At 57.2% G+C, this 11,053-nt stretch overlaps 1 long non-coding RNA gene across 1 annotated transcript; it reads right to left on the bottom strand.

The window, feature by feature from the left end:
- Nucleotides 1-590: 590 nt before the first annotated feature.
- Nucleotides 591-10,367, bottom strand: LOC123030353. The gene is made up of 3 exons (XR_006416082.1): nt 10,330-10,367; nt 5,980-5,984; nt 591-634 (listed from the first exon to the last, which is right to left on the bottom strand). It is a non-coding gene; the product is annotated as an uncharacterized LOC123030353 (long non-coding RNA).
- Between the last annotated feature and the right edge of the window lie 686 nt (nt 10,368-11,053).

The raw sequence follows: 11,053 nt of genomic DNA, 5'->3' as shown, positions 1-11,053 counted from the left end.
AGGGCAATTCGCAAGCTTTCCACCCCTCACTGGGCTGCCACATGTTGCTAACCCCAGCATAGCCTCCCAGTGCTCTCTCTGCTGTTCTGTCCTGGGATTCTTCAGAGCAGTTGCATCGCACCTTTTATATATGCTGTGTGTGCATACGCATGAATAAATCAGCGTACACGTGCATATATAAGATCAGTGGTGTGCATGTGTATAAATCAGTGTGTGCTAGACTTGTGGGAAAAGAGTGTGGCTCCAGGGGGCAGGTGGGGAATCACGGAACGGGGGCGCTGAAGGGGGCTCGAGGCCATTTAGTCCATCGCACTGCTCAGCGCCCGACCGATGGCCATCCAGCCGCATCTTGGACGCCTCCAGGGTGGGACAGCCCACCACGTCCCGTGGTCACGGGTTCCACTGTCACACTGTGCTAACAGTCAAGAATTGTTTTCCTGATGTCCAGCCAGAATCTGGCTTCGTGTAATTCGAGCCCATTATTCCGTGTCCTGCACTCTGGGATGATTGAGAAGAGATGCCCCGCCGCCCCCCGCCCATGTGACAGCCTTCCAAGCATTTGGAAAGTGCGACCCCCATCTCCCCGCAGCCTGCTCTTCTCGAGGCTAAGCAGGCCCAGTGCTTTCCGTCTCTCCTCCCAGGGCTTTGTCTCCAGTCCCGGCTCATCCTCGCTGCCTCCTCCGGGCCCTTCCCGGCTCGTCTGCATCTTTCCTCGGCCGAGGCGCCCAGAGCTGGACGCAGGACTCCAGGTGGGCCCGGCCAGTGCTGAGTCGAGGGGCACTGGCGCTTCCGGTGGTTTGGGAGCGATTCTTCCAGCAGTGCAGCCTGACGTAGCCCCTGCCCTTTCACAGCCACGCGCAGGGCTGGCTCGTATTCAGCATGTGAGCGACAATGCTTCTAAGGTGCCCCTCGCTCGCATGCCGCTCAGCCAGGCGTCCATCCCGCAGCGGCGCGTTCGGTTCCCTTTTCCTCGGTGCAGAACCTGGCACTGGTCCCTCCTGAACTTCCTCCCGTTGCCTCCAGCCCAGCTGGAGTGAGGACCTATAAAGCCCTATAAAGCCTATTTGGGTGAGGACCTATACAGCCCTAAATGGCTCAGGTCCTGGATGCCTGAGGGAGCGCCTGCTTCCCTGTGTGTCCTCCTGCCCTTAGGTGGGGGTCCTGCTCTGGGAGCCCTCCCTGAGGAAAGGGGCCTGAGGAAGGACGGACAGCTTGGAGGGCAGCCCGGCCACCCCCTCCTTCAATCTGATGTGGGAAAGGAAGGCCTTGCAGCAGGGCCCCCTCAAGCCTCACCCCTCCTCCTGCCCCTGGGATGCTGGCCAGGGGAGGGGGGAGCGCACGCCCACCCCAAATCCGTCATGGGAGGCGAGCATTGCTTTCTGCAGTGCAGAACCCATCGCCCCCAAGCCCTGCTTCAGGGGCCAAGTCCTGCTTTCCCAGCTTGCCCGTGCTCCTGAGGCAGCTCAGGAAGGGGTGGGGAAAGCCGGCTGTTTTCCCACGGCCAGCAAAACTGGGTGCTGCTGCAGGCGGGCCCTGTCTCCACTTCTGTGGACGGAGGGCTCCCCTGAGCAGCCTTTCCCAGCAGAAATGCTCCCCCTGCCTTTGCTCACCTTCATCGCAGCCGGATCTACTTCGCAAACAGATCGGAAGACCCCTTTGGATGGGATTGCCACCTACTCTGGCCCGTCTTCTGATTGGAAGCTGGTGAGGTGCCCACAGCAGCGCCCCAGCTGGGGCCGGAGGGGAGGGGATCCCCAAGCTGCTTGTGCCCAGTGAGGTGTCAGAGCGTGAGCTTGGTTTGGGAAAGAGGCATCTTGATCTGGCCAGGAGAAAGATGTGGGGCTGGCAGCTGGGGCCGGGCTCAGTTGTAGGGGCAGGACGCGATCGAGAGGGGCTGGGCGAGGGTGGCCGTTGCCTGGCTTGGTGTCTGTGTTTCGCCTGGCCGGGGCACGATGCGCGGCCATCAGCAGCTTTTGGGTTTTGCGGTCTCAAGACACTGCTTTGGAGAAGCAGCCTGGTTCTCCGAGAGGAAGTCATGGCCGAGAGGGAAAAGGCCACTCTTCACACGTGTTCACCCCTGGGGACGGAGCTGTCCTGCCAGGCCCCGCTCCGCAGCAGGGACAAGACTCCTTTGTCCAGGCAGTGTGGGCAAAGCGCGGGAATACGGGGGTTTTCTTGGGACAGAAGGCCAGGATCACCCTCTCCGAGGTGCAGGCAAGCCAAGTGTCAGCTTGTGTTAACGGGGCTCCAGTCGGTTGAACCCTGATTGATTTCACTTGATTTAGTTAGATTCACTTTAGGTGATGAACCAGTGCAGACTATTAATCGGGGAGGCTGTGAGTAATGGGCACACCGGGTCTTCGTTTTAAGGATGTTGTTATCGCAGCATGTCACTGTCTCCAAGGCGCTCTCTCCTTCAGGAAAGTGACGCCTGGGAGGACAGGCGCGCGTGCTTGTGAGGAGCCTGGCAGGCCGCTGGGCCCAACCGCCCGCTCAGCGCAGGACTCAAGTCACCCGCCATTGGAGGGTTTTGGTCTATTGGACTGCAGGGCAGCCCCAGTCTCTCCCGCTGGATTCCTGGTGGAGCCCACTGGAGCCCCAGCCCTCCCAATGCCCCTGGCCTTGCTGAGTGGGGCAGAAAAGCCCCACTGAGAGCCAGTGTGGCGCAGTGGTTAAGAGCATGGGACTGGGACTCAGGCGATCTGGGTTCTAGTCCCCGCTCAGCCATGGAGCCAACTCGGTGACTCTGGGCCAGTCACAGATTCTCAGCCCAACCTACCTCACAGGGTTGTTGCTGTGGGGATAAAATGGAGGAGGAGAATGATGTAAGCTGCCTTGAGCCCTTTGTAGGAAAAAGGCAGGATATAAATAAATAAATAAAAACTGGTTCCACCGGGAACTTGCCACCTCAGGACAGCCAAAGTACTTCAGAGTAGCCAGTTAAGCTGCTCCTGGAAGTCCTGCTCGTTCCTCCAGGGTTCAGTGGGGACAAGCGATCCCTTCTGACTCGTCCTGCGCAAGCGGGGCTGTTCCCCAAAGCACCTTGACGCAGGGACTCCAGAAAGAGCCGCTGTCCCTCCGTCGCTGTGGCAGCACAGAGAGAGAGCTGCTCCGGCGGCGGGGGGGGTGTGCTGGGGGGGCGGGTGGAGGAGGAGAGGTATGCCCCCGCGTGCTGGGGCTGCGGTGAGCCTGCCACCAGACTGCTGTCCCCGTGCGCACCTCCAGCACCAAGGTGGTCCCCAAGTTGCAAGTTTCCCCGTGTCAGGGCTGCTCATTAGTTTCCAGCCCTTTCAATATTTCAGAAAATCTTCTGTGCTGAGGCTTTGGTGACAGGCACATTTGTTAACATTTAATTACTTGGTTAACAGTGAGAGGATTAATTGAGGCATACCCTATTCATCATCTGCTAGCCCTGGGAGGAACCGTCGTCCTGGCAGAAAATGGGCTGGATGTGGACTTCTGGAGTCAGCATGCCAGCGTCTGTTGGCTGAGTGCCATGGGCAAAGGGGATTTGGGGGTGGGCTGCAATCGCCTGGCTGGGTTTTGTGTGGTTCAGGCGAGGAGAAGCCCCCATGCATCTGCTGCCCCCAGCCCAGCGCTGTTCGTCTGCTTTTGACTTCAGCGCCTGTCGCATCCTGCCCACGGGATCAGGGGACAGTTGTTGTTCAAAGCATGTGGAGGGCCCCAGGCTGGGAAGGTGGGGGGGGGGGGGCAGAGGACCTGATGCAAGCTATTCTCAGCAGCATCTCTGGGTTGGCGCAATGTTCGCGCCACTTTTCCAGCAGGAGATCAGTGAAGCAAGATCTGTGCGCCCCTTGGCTCCGGTGCCTGCTCTCTTCCCCTCCCCACTCTGTCCTTGGTGAATTGCACAGGTGTTCTGCAATATACGGATGGACGGGGCGGGGATTCATCTTGCAGGGCAGGCAGGGGGTCCAGGGCCAAGCGTGCCCTTTGCCAAACGAACTGAGTGCTTTACAGATGGACTGGCTCATTAGCAGGCCGTCCCGGGTTCGTGGCAAAGACTTTTTTTCCGCTGGAGCAAAGCCTATGGATGATTGGCCACAGTGGGGCCACCCCCGAGAGGCCCATGGTGTGGAAAGGGAGGGAAACCCCTCATGGGGTGTTAGATCTGCCCTGATGAGCTGCCCCTAGACAGAGGCATGCAAACAGAACAGGGGTGGGAAGATCTCATGCTCAGGGGATTTAGTTTGCCCCCCCCCCCAATCTGAGGTTTGCCAGCTGCAGACAAGTGCAAAGTGATGGCTTGGGAAGAGGAGTGAGCATATAAATAGAAGAGTCAAGGAGCTTCTCACCTCTGAGTGCTTCTCATCCCACAAATCAGTTTTGTTCACCACCACCTTTCCATAGAAAAACCCTTTCCTAGCTTCTTCCCCAAGTGTTTCCCATTTTTGGGACCCTGCTTGCAAAAAAGGCAGCTGTTGCCATTGTCCAGCAGTTGGGAGTCTGAAATGCCTGAGGATCTATTGCACCCCCCCGCCGATATCTACCAGTAGACCCTGAGCCACCTTGCTTATTCTCGCCGCATTGGCAGTGTCTCTGTGCCCAGGCAATCGTGCCTGCGAAGTCTGCATTGACTGGGCCAGATAATCTTTGAGCCGGGATGAACCTTCCCGGGGACGCGTGTGTGTCTCAGAGAATGATGGTGAGTGATTCGGTATTGATTCCCTACAGGCAACCCCATTCATCCCCTGCTCCAGAAGGACATTTAATCTTTGTTAAAAATAAATAAGTTCAATTATTGGAAAGGGAAAATACAGCAGTGTATTTATTGCAAGTAAATCAAAAGTAATTACTCCGGGAAAAGTTGTATTTTGGGGCTTTGAGGAATACATCGGAGGATGTGCGTTTGGCTGTCATCGAAAAGGGAAGCCCAGTGCAGCGGAGCAGAGATGCCGTGGCTTTGGGTGTCAGGTGGACGGGGGCCCTGGGGAGCCTTGGCCGAGGCTGCTCCCTGGGCCTGGTTCCCGGGCAGCCCAGGGAGGCCCGGAGCAGCGCTGGGCGGTGGCTGCCAGAATCCCCCCGGACTCCCGGGGCGCACGGCCCTTTTGTCCCCCAGGGCAGGGTGCGATCATGGCTCGGGGTTCCCCAGCTATGCAGATGTGCCCACAGATGTACACACATTTGCACATATGTGCACAAACACCCCAGTGATCCTGGCACAGATTGCTCCTTCCAGGGAGGTAAGAGTGCACTGTAGGGGGGTCTTCTAGTATTGGGATGGCATATAAAAACTAAATAAAATAAAATAAAATAAATCTTTGGCAGGGGGTCTTTCTAGCCCTCCACCCCCAGTGATGCCAGTGAGGAATGTGCAGCTGTTGTGTCATCCATTCTGCTGCCATTTCGCAGACTGTCGGGTGCCTGCCATTCATTGCACGCTCCCTGGCAGAGTTTGCACAAAGATGTTCCTATGCATTTATGCAAAGTGCTCAAGCTCCTTCACACTATGCAAATCCCTGAAAGATGCATGTGCCTCCACTTCAGCTGATGTGGAAATGTGCATTTTGGTTGCTTTTTATTGTGCGGCTTAATTTGCATAACATTTTAAAACATCACCTGTAAATCAGTGGAAGTCCACTGTGGCATTTTGCGCTGGAGTCTTCTGCATTTGAACTCCCTCTTGCAGCTCACCTTGTTCTTCAGGGAGGGATGAGTGGCGAGCGGGAGCCAAGGCAGGACCCCATGGGACAACGGCGCAGCCAAGAAGGCGCCCCTGCGAGCCTCGGGAAGCCTTCCGCAGCCTGGGGCCCTCTGGCAGTGCGGGCCTGCGGCTGGAGAGTGCCCTGGGGCGCAGGGCTGTCTGGGATCCTGCCTTCCTAAGGGGGGGAGGAGAAGGAGGGGGGAGGTTTTGTGGGGGTGGCAGCCACTCACACCCCCTGCTGCAGTCCCTTTGGAGGCAAGGAGCCTTCTGCTGGGGCAGAGCGGGGCAGAGCCGCCTTCTGCAAGGATTCACCGGACCACAGCTGCCATCGTGTGCCCATGGCACAGGGACGGCTGCTCTAAGTCACCCGACGGCCCTGCCTGCAGTTCTCCGCACCAGCCAGCAGCCCTGGGGGAGCAGGGGAGGGACGCTGCGGCCCTGGCCCTTCATCTGGCACTGGAATGTCCAGTGCTAGCAGTACGTGCCGGATTGGGACATGCGGCCAAGGCCACACGCCCTGTCTCAGCCCTGTCTGTGCTGTTCGAACGCGAAGTTCCTCGCAGGCGAGCTGGAGGATTCCTGCCTGCAAATTGCTACCCTCTCTGCACTCACGGAAACATATGCATTATTTTTTTGGATAATGATGAGGTCCATTTTGGATGTCACGGCAACAAGCAACGAGGGGAGCTGAACTCGATCTTCCCCTCCGCAGATGGGGCACCCATACATCCCAGGCTGACATGTTGGCGAGTAGAGTCCGCCATGCACCACTGGCTAAGGCATTGTTCATTTTTCAATTTCACTGCCTTGCCTTCATTTCACCACTAATCTAATTCTTCTGCCAACTCTCCATTCCCTGATGGCTGAAAGCTCCCGTCTTGCCTATCCATGTGATATTACTACTATAGATCACCACTTAGAATTTAAAGTTGTAATTACTGCTAGGTATTTACTTGGTGATCTGGAAGCAAGCTCCCTCGGCCCGGCACCGGCCCGGCCGTAGCTTTGCGGCCCTCACGAATGGCCCTCGCTGGCGTACCTGCCTGGAATGCAAAGAGTTCCCGGGGAGCCCCCGGAACGTGCCTGCTGCAGCCCCAGGCTTGAAGCGCCGGCCTGAACTTTAGCAAAATCAATTGAAACCGGAGCAGCAATAAGGATGCCGTTGAACTTTGGACTATTATCAGAAATAACTGTGACTGACAAAAAATGATTCTCTGGGTAACCTTTCTGCAGGGCTCTTTCTCTCCCTTTAGTGCCACCTGATCATTGAGAGAATATCAAGGATAATTAACGGACCACTGATCGCCTTGAAATATTGCACACTGAGAAAAATGATCCCTGGCTGTAATGGCAGCAGAGTGCAATCTTTCTCCCGAGGCGGATTAAGGGCCTCGTCTCTTGTCCCTCGCAGGCATGGAGAGCAAGATCGGACTCTGCTCCCCTGCCTCTGCCTTCCCTCGCGGGGAAGGGTGCTTCGGACGCGGGGCTGATCGTGCCCCTCCTGCTCCATCGTCCGCTTCCGCTTCTTCCTCGGAGGGCCAGTGACTGGCTTGGTGCCTGCTGGGCCAGCAGCCAGCGGGCATCCTGAGTGCGGCTGCCAGTCACTGCGCGGCTTGGGGTCTGATGCAGGAAAGGATGTGCTTTGAGTGAGGAATATGAAGCAGCTGCTTCCGTTCTCTGGGTTTTAAGCAGTGTGCAGGAATCCTGATAGCTGCTCATGCCTCACCTCTGATGAGTGAGAGTCAGGGCTCCCCCGGGGCTTGCCAGGCACCAGGCTGGATCGGCTCAGGTCTCACTGGAGACCGGTGGTGCTTCTGGGAGAATAAGGTCATTTGGAGAGAAGGATGGGCTGATTCGCGTCACCCCGGCAAACTCATCTCCTGCATTCGGGTTCTTGGGGAAGCTGCAGTGTCAGAGGGTTCCCTGGAGGGAGCGAAGGCCGCTCCCTGCGGCCTCCACGGAGCAGGGTCCCAGCACCGGATGACACACCCGCTTCGCTTTTATTCTCACTGAAGCTGGATTCACGCATTTCTTAGGCAGTGGGAAGAAAGGCAGCCCCTCCTCTGGGATACAGTGCTTCCGGCTGCCATATTTGAGGACAGCCGCCTGGCCCATTTCCAAATCCACGGGACGTGTGCTCAGCTCAGCTCGTTGCACCCCCTTGCACCCATCCTGCCCACCCCTTTCTGCAACTGGTTCAGGTGACGCTTGGAAGTCGCCTGGGAGGCCTGCTGTGCCCCATGGATGACATAGGACAGGGGGTCCCAGGGCCCCCCTTCCCTCAGTTTCCTGCGGGTATCCCGGGGGCACTGTGGGCTCACTGGGGGGAGCGTGGCTGGCAGCTGTTGGAAGCGGGTGCTTCCAGGGGCAGTCATGGGCTTCCCTGCCCCACATTCCTGCTGACGACACACACGATCCCACTCCCTGGGCATCGGCAAGCATGCAAGGAAGGTGGAGCACGGTGGGGGCATCAGCCCCCCAGGGTGGGACTCGGAAGCCTGGGACAAGGAGCGCCTTCCCTTCCTGAGCAACAGAGGGCTGGGCAGCAGGGCTGACGGAGGACCATCTGCCGGGAGAGGCTCCTGCCCCAGGGACCTGCGGTGGCCCCAGTGCAGTCCTCCACTCGCTGCCCCCTTCGGAAATGTATTCTTTACATGCTTGGAAAATGTCACTTCTGTCCTACTCCAGAACCTGCCACTCACCGAGCAGCCAGCAGGGAGACCAAGAAGGCTCCCTGGCCCCACGGGTCCCCTTCGGGACTCTCCCCACTGCCCTGACTCCCTTCCCAGCCCCCAGTCTGGCAGTTTCCCTCCATCCCACCCATTCCTCACCATTCCTCCCCACTCCCTGTCCCCAGCTGCCTTCCCCTCTCCTTCCTGGTCCCTTGCTCAGTTCTCTCCCCCTGCGCCCTGCTTTTTCTCCCCTCTCCAGGGTTCTAGCCTTGCCGCCTTCTCCCTGCCTTTGCTATTGCCACGCCACTTCCGCCTTCCCGTCTCTCTCCCGCCGCGAGTTTTGACTAGCCAGGCCCCTGCAGTTGCTGTGACCGGACTAGGCACATCTTCCATGGACTCATCTAGGGTGGTGCCTGAAGAGGCAAACAGCCTCAGTTTGACCCACTACCCAAGTGCAGCCCCCCTCAAGATCAAAGCGCAGTGCAGAGGGAGGGCCTGGAAAGCTCGGACTTGCCCGTCCAGTTGGACTGCAGAGCGAGGAGGCCAGGCTGTGGTGAACTGTTTGAATGGTGATTGTGAGTCAACCATTTGGCCCCATCCGTTTGCGCAGCAAGATGTGATGCCAATCGGGGACCTGTTTTGTCTGCAGGGCATCCGGTGCTGGCCCCACTCAGCCGTGGGGCAAACCGGGTGACCTTGGGGCAATCACAGACTCTTGGCCCAGCCCAACTCACAGGGTTCCCGTGGATGAGATTGAGAGGAAGAGGAGAATTATGCAGGCTCTGATAAATGACCAACCAACGGTAGGGCACACCTGGCTGGCCATCACCTGGCCGGCCGGCATCAAGCAGGGCGCTTGAGTCCGGCACAGGCAAGCAAGCGACCAACCAAAGAGTCAGTCCTCCTTCTTGAGAAGAAGGCAGATTGGCCTCAGGCCAGAGTGGGGGCTGGCAATCTCTCCCCGAGGAGCAAAATGTTTGCAGAGAGCTATTGTCATCCCCTTGCTTATTTGAAAGTGGAAATTACCGTCACCAAGGCAAGCAGATTTTGTATTTTGTGCAAGTTTTGCGAAGAAGCATGCTAGAACAACAGGGCGATGATAATCTCTTTAATATTCCCCGCAGAGAAAACACAATCAAATATGAATGTGATGCAACATATGAATCTATAAACTTGAGCCGAATTGCCATGCCAGCCCCTTAAACCAGAAAGCAGCTCCCGATTGCCCGATAACGACCACGCAGAATGTTAATCAGGGCCTATTGGCCTGCAAAAGCAAGGCAGGGGATTGAGCTGCGCGTATTGGCAGTCCCAGAATCCGGTGGTGTGTTTCCCCTCCTCTCAGGTCCCAAAGGCTGCGTGATCAAAGCACATTTGTTAAGCACCCCAACAAACCCGGGCATGTATCCCATGTATTGTGAGCCGCCCCGAGGCTTATGCGAAGGGGGCGGCATATAAGCTGCCTAAATAAAATAAATCAATAAATAAATGTATCCGTGGGGCCTCGGTTTCAGGGCCGAGTGTGGGAATGAGGCAGATGCGGTGTGTGGAGCAGCCAGGGCCCCAACAGGCCGGGCACGGAGTCCTCGTGGACCCTGAGCCTGAACCATCTAATACAGTCATGGAATGGTAGGGTTGGAGGGGACCTGCAAGGTCACGGAGTCCAGCTGGCCGCTCGGTGCAGGCCTGCAAGTTGCACCATCCCTCTCAGATGCTGTCCAAGTGCCGAGTGGGAGGGCCCAGCACCCCGCTCGCTCAGGGGTTTCACCGATCTGCTGCTCTGACCGTCAGGGAGATCTTCCTGACGTCCAGCCAGCATCTGGCTTTCCGTGACTTGAGCGTTATTCTGGATCCTGCACTCTGGGATGATTGAGAAGAGATCCTGGCCCTTCTCTGTGTGACAGCCTTCCAAGCATTTGAAAAGTGCGACCCCATCTCCCCCCAGTCTTCTCTTCTCGAGGCTAAGCAGGCCCAGTGCTTTCCGTCTCTCCCCACAGGGCTTTGTCTCCAGTCCCTGGATCATCCTCGTTGCCTCCTCCGGACCCTTCCCAGCTTGTCTGCGTCTTTCCTCAACTGTGGTGCCCAGAACAGGACACAGGACTCCCACTGAGGCCTGACCAGTGCCAACTAGAGGGAAACTGGGCCCTCACACGATGTGGAAGTGATACAGCCAGCATTAGCTTTTTCTGCAGCCACATCACATGGTTGACCCACAGCCAACCTGTGATCTATGACAGTTCCAAGAGCCTTCTTTCTTGCAGTGCTGATGAGCCAAGTACCCCCATCTGGTGGCTGTGCACTGGGTTCCCCTTCCCTGGGTGCAGAACCTGGCACTTCTCCCTCTTGAATCTAATTCTGTTGCTTTCAGCCCAGTACCTGTCAAGAGCATTTTGATTTTTATTTATGTCTCACAGGATTTTAGCTGCCCTGCCCAATTTTGTGTCGCCTGCAAACATGCTTCCTGCCTGTCTTGCTATTAATCTGTCTGGACACAAGCGCCTGCAGGAAAGGCCCTTTGGAGGAAACCCCACGTGCAGAAGGTCTCTCCTTGGTCCCCTGTGCCATCTGCCCCCCAGTCTCCCTGCTTGTAGGAAGACACCATGTTTGGGTTTGTGGAGCGCCGCCATCTTTCTCCTCCAAGCCTGGCTTGGCCTTGTTTACCTTCCCAAGAACAAGCAGGGCTCCATATTCATTGGGGAAAATGTGCTTTTTTCAAATG

The sequence above is a fragment of the Varanus komodoensis genome, unplaced genomic scaffold (assembly GCF_004798865.1).
Source record: "Varanus komodoensis strain SLA01 unplaced genomic scaffold, ASM479886v1 scaffold44_3, whole genome shotgun sequence".
NCBI classification, from domain to species: domain Eukaryota; kingdom Metazoa; phylum Chordata; class Lepidosauria; order Squamata; family Varanidae; genus Varanus; species Varanus komodoensis.
This window is presented reverse-complemented; position numbering and strand designations above follow the sequence as displayed.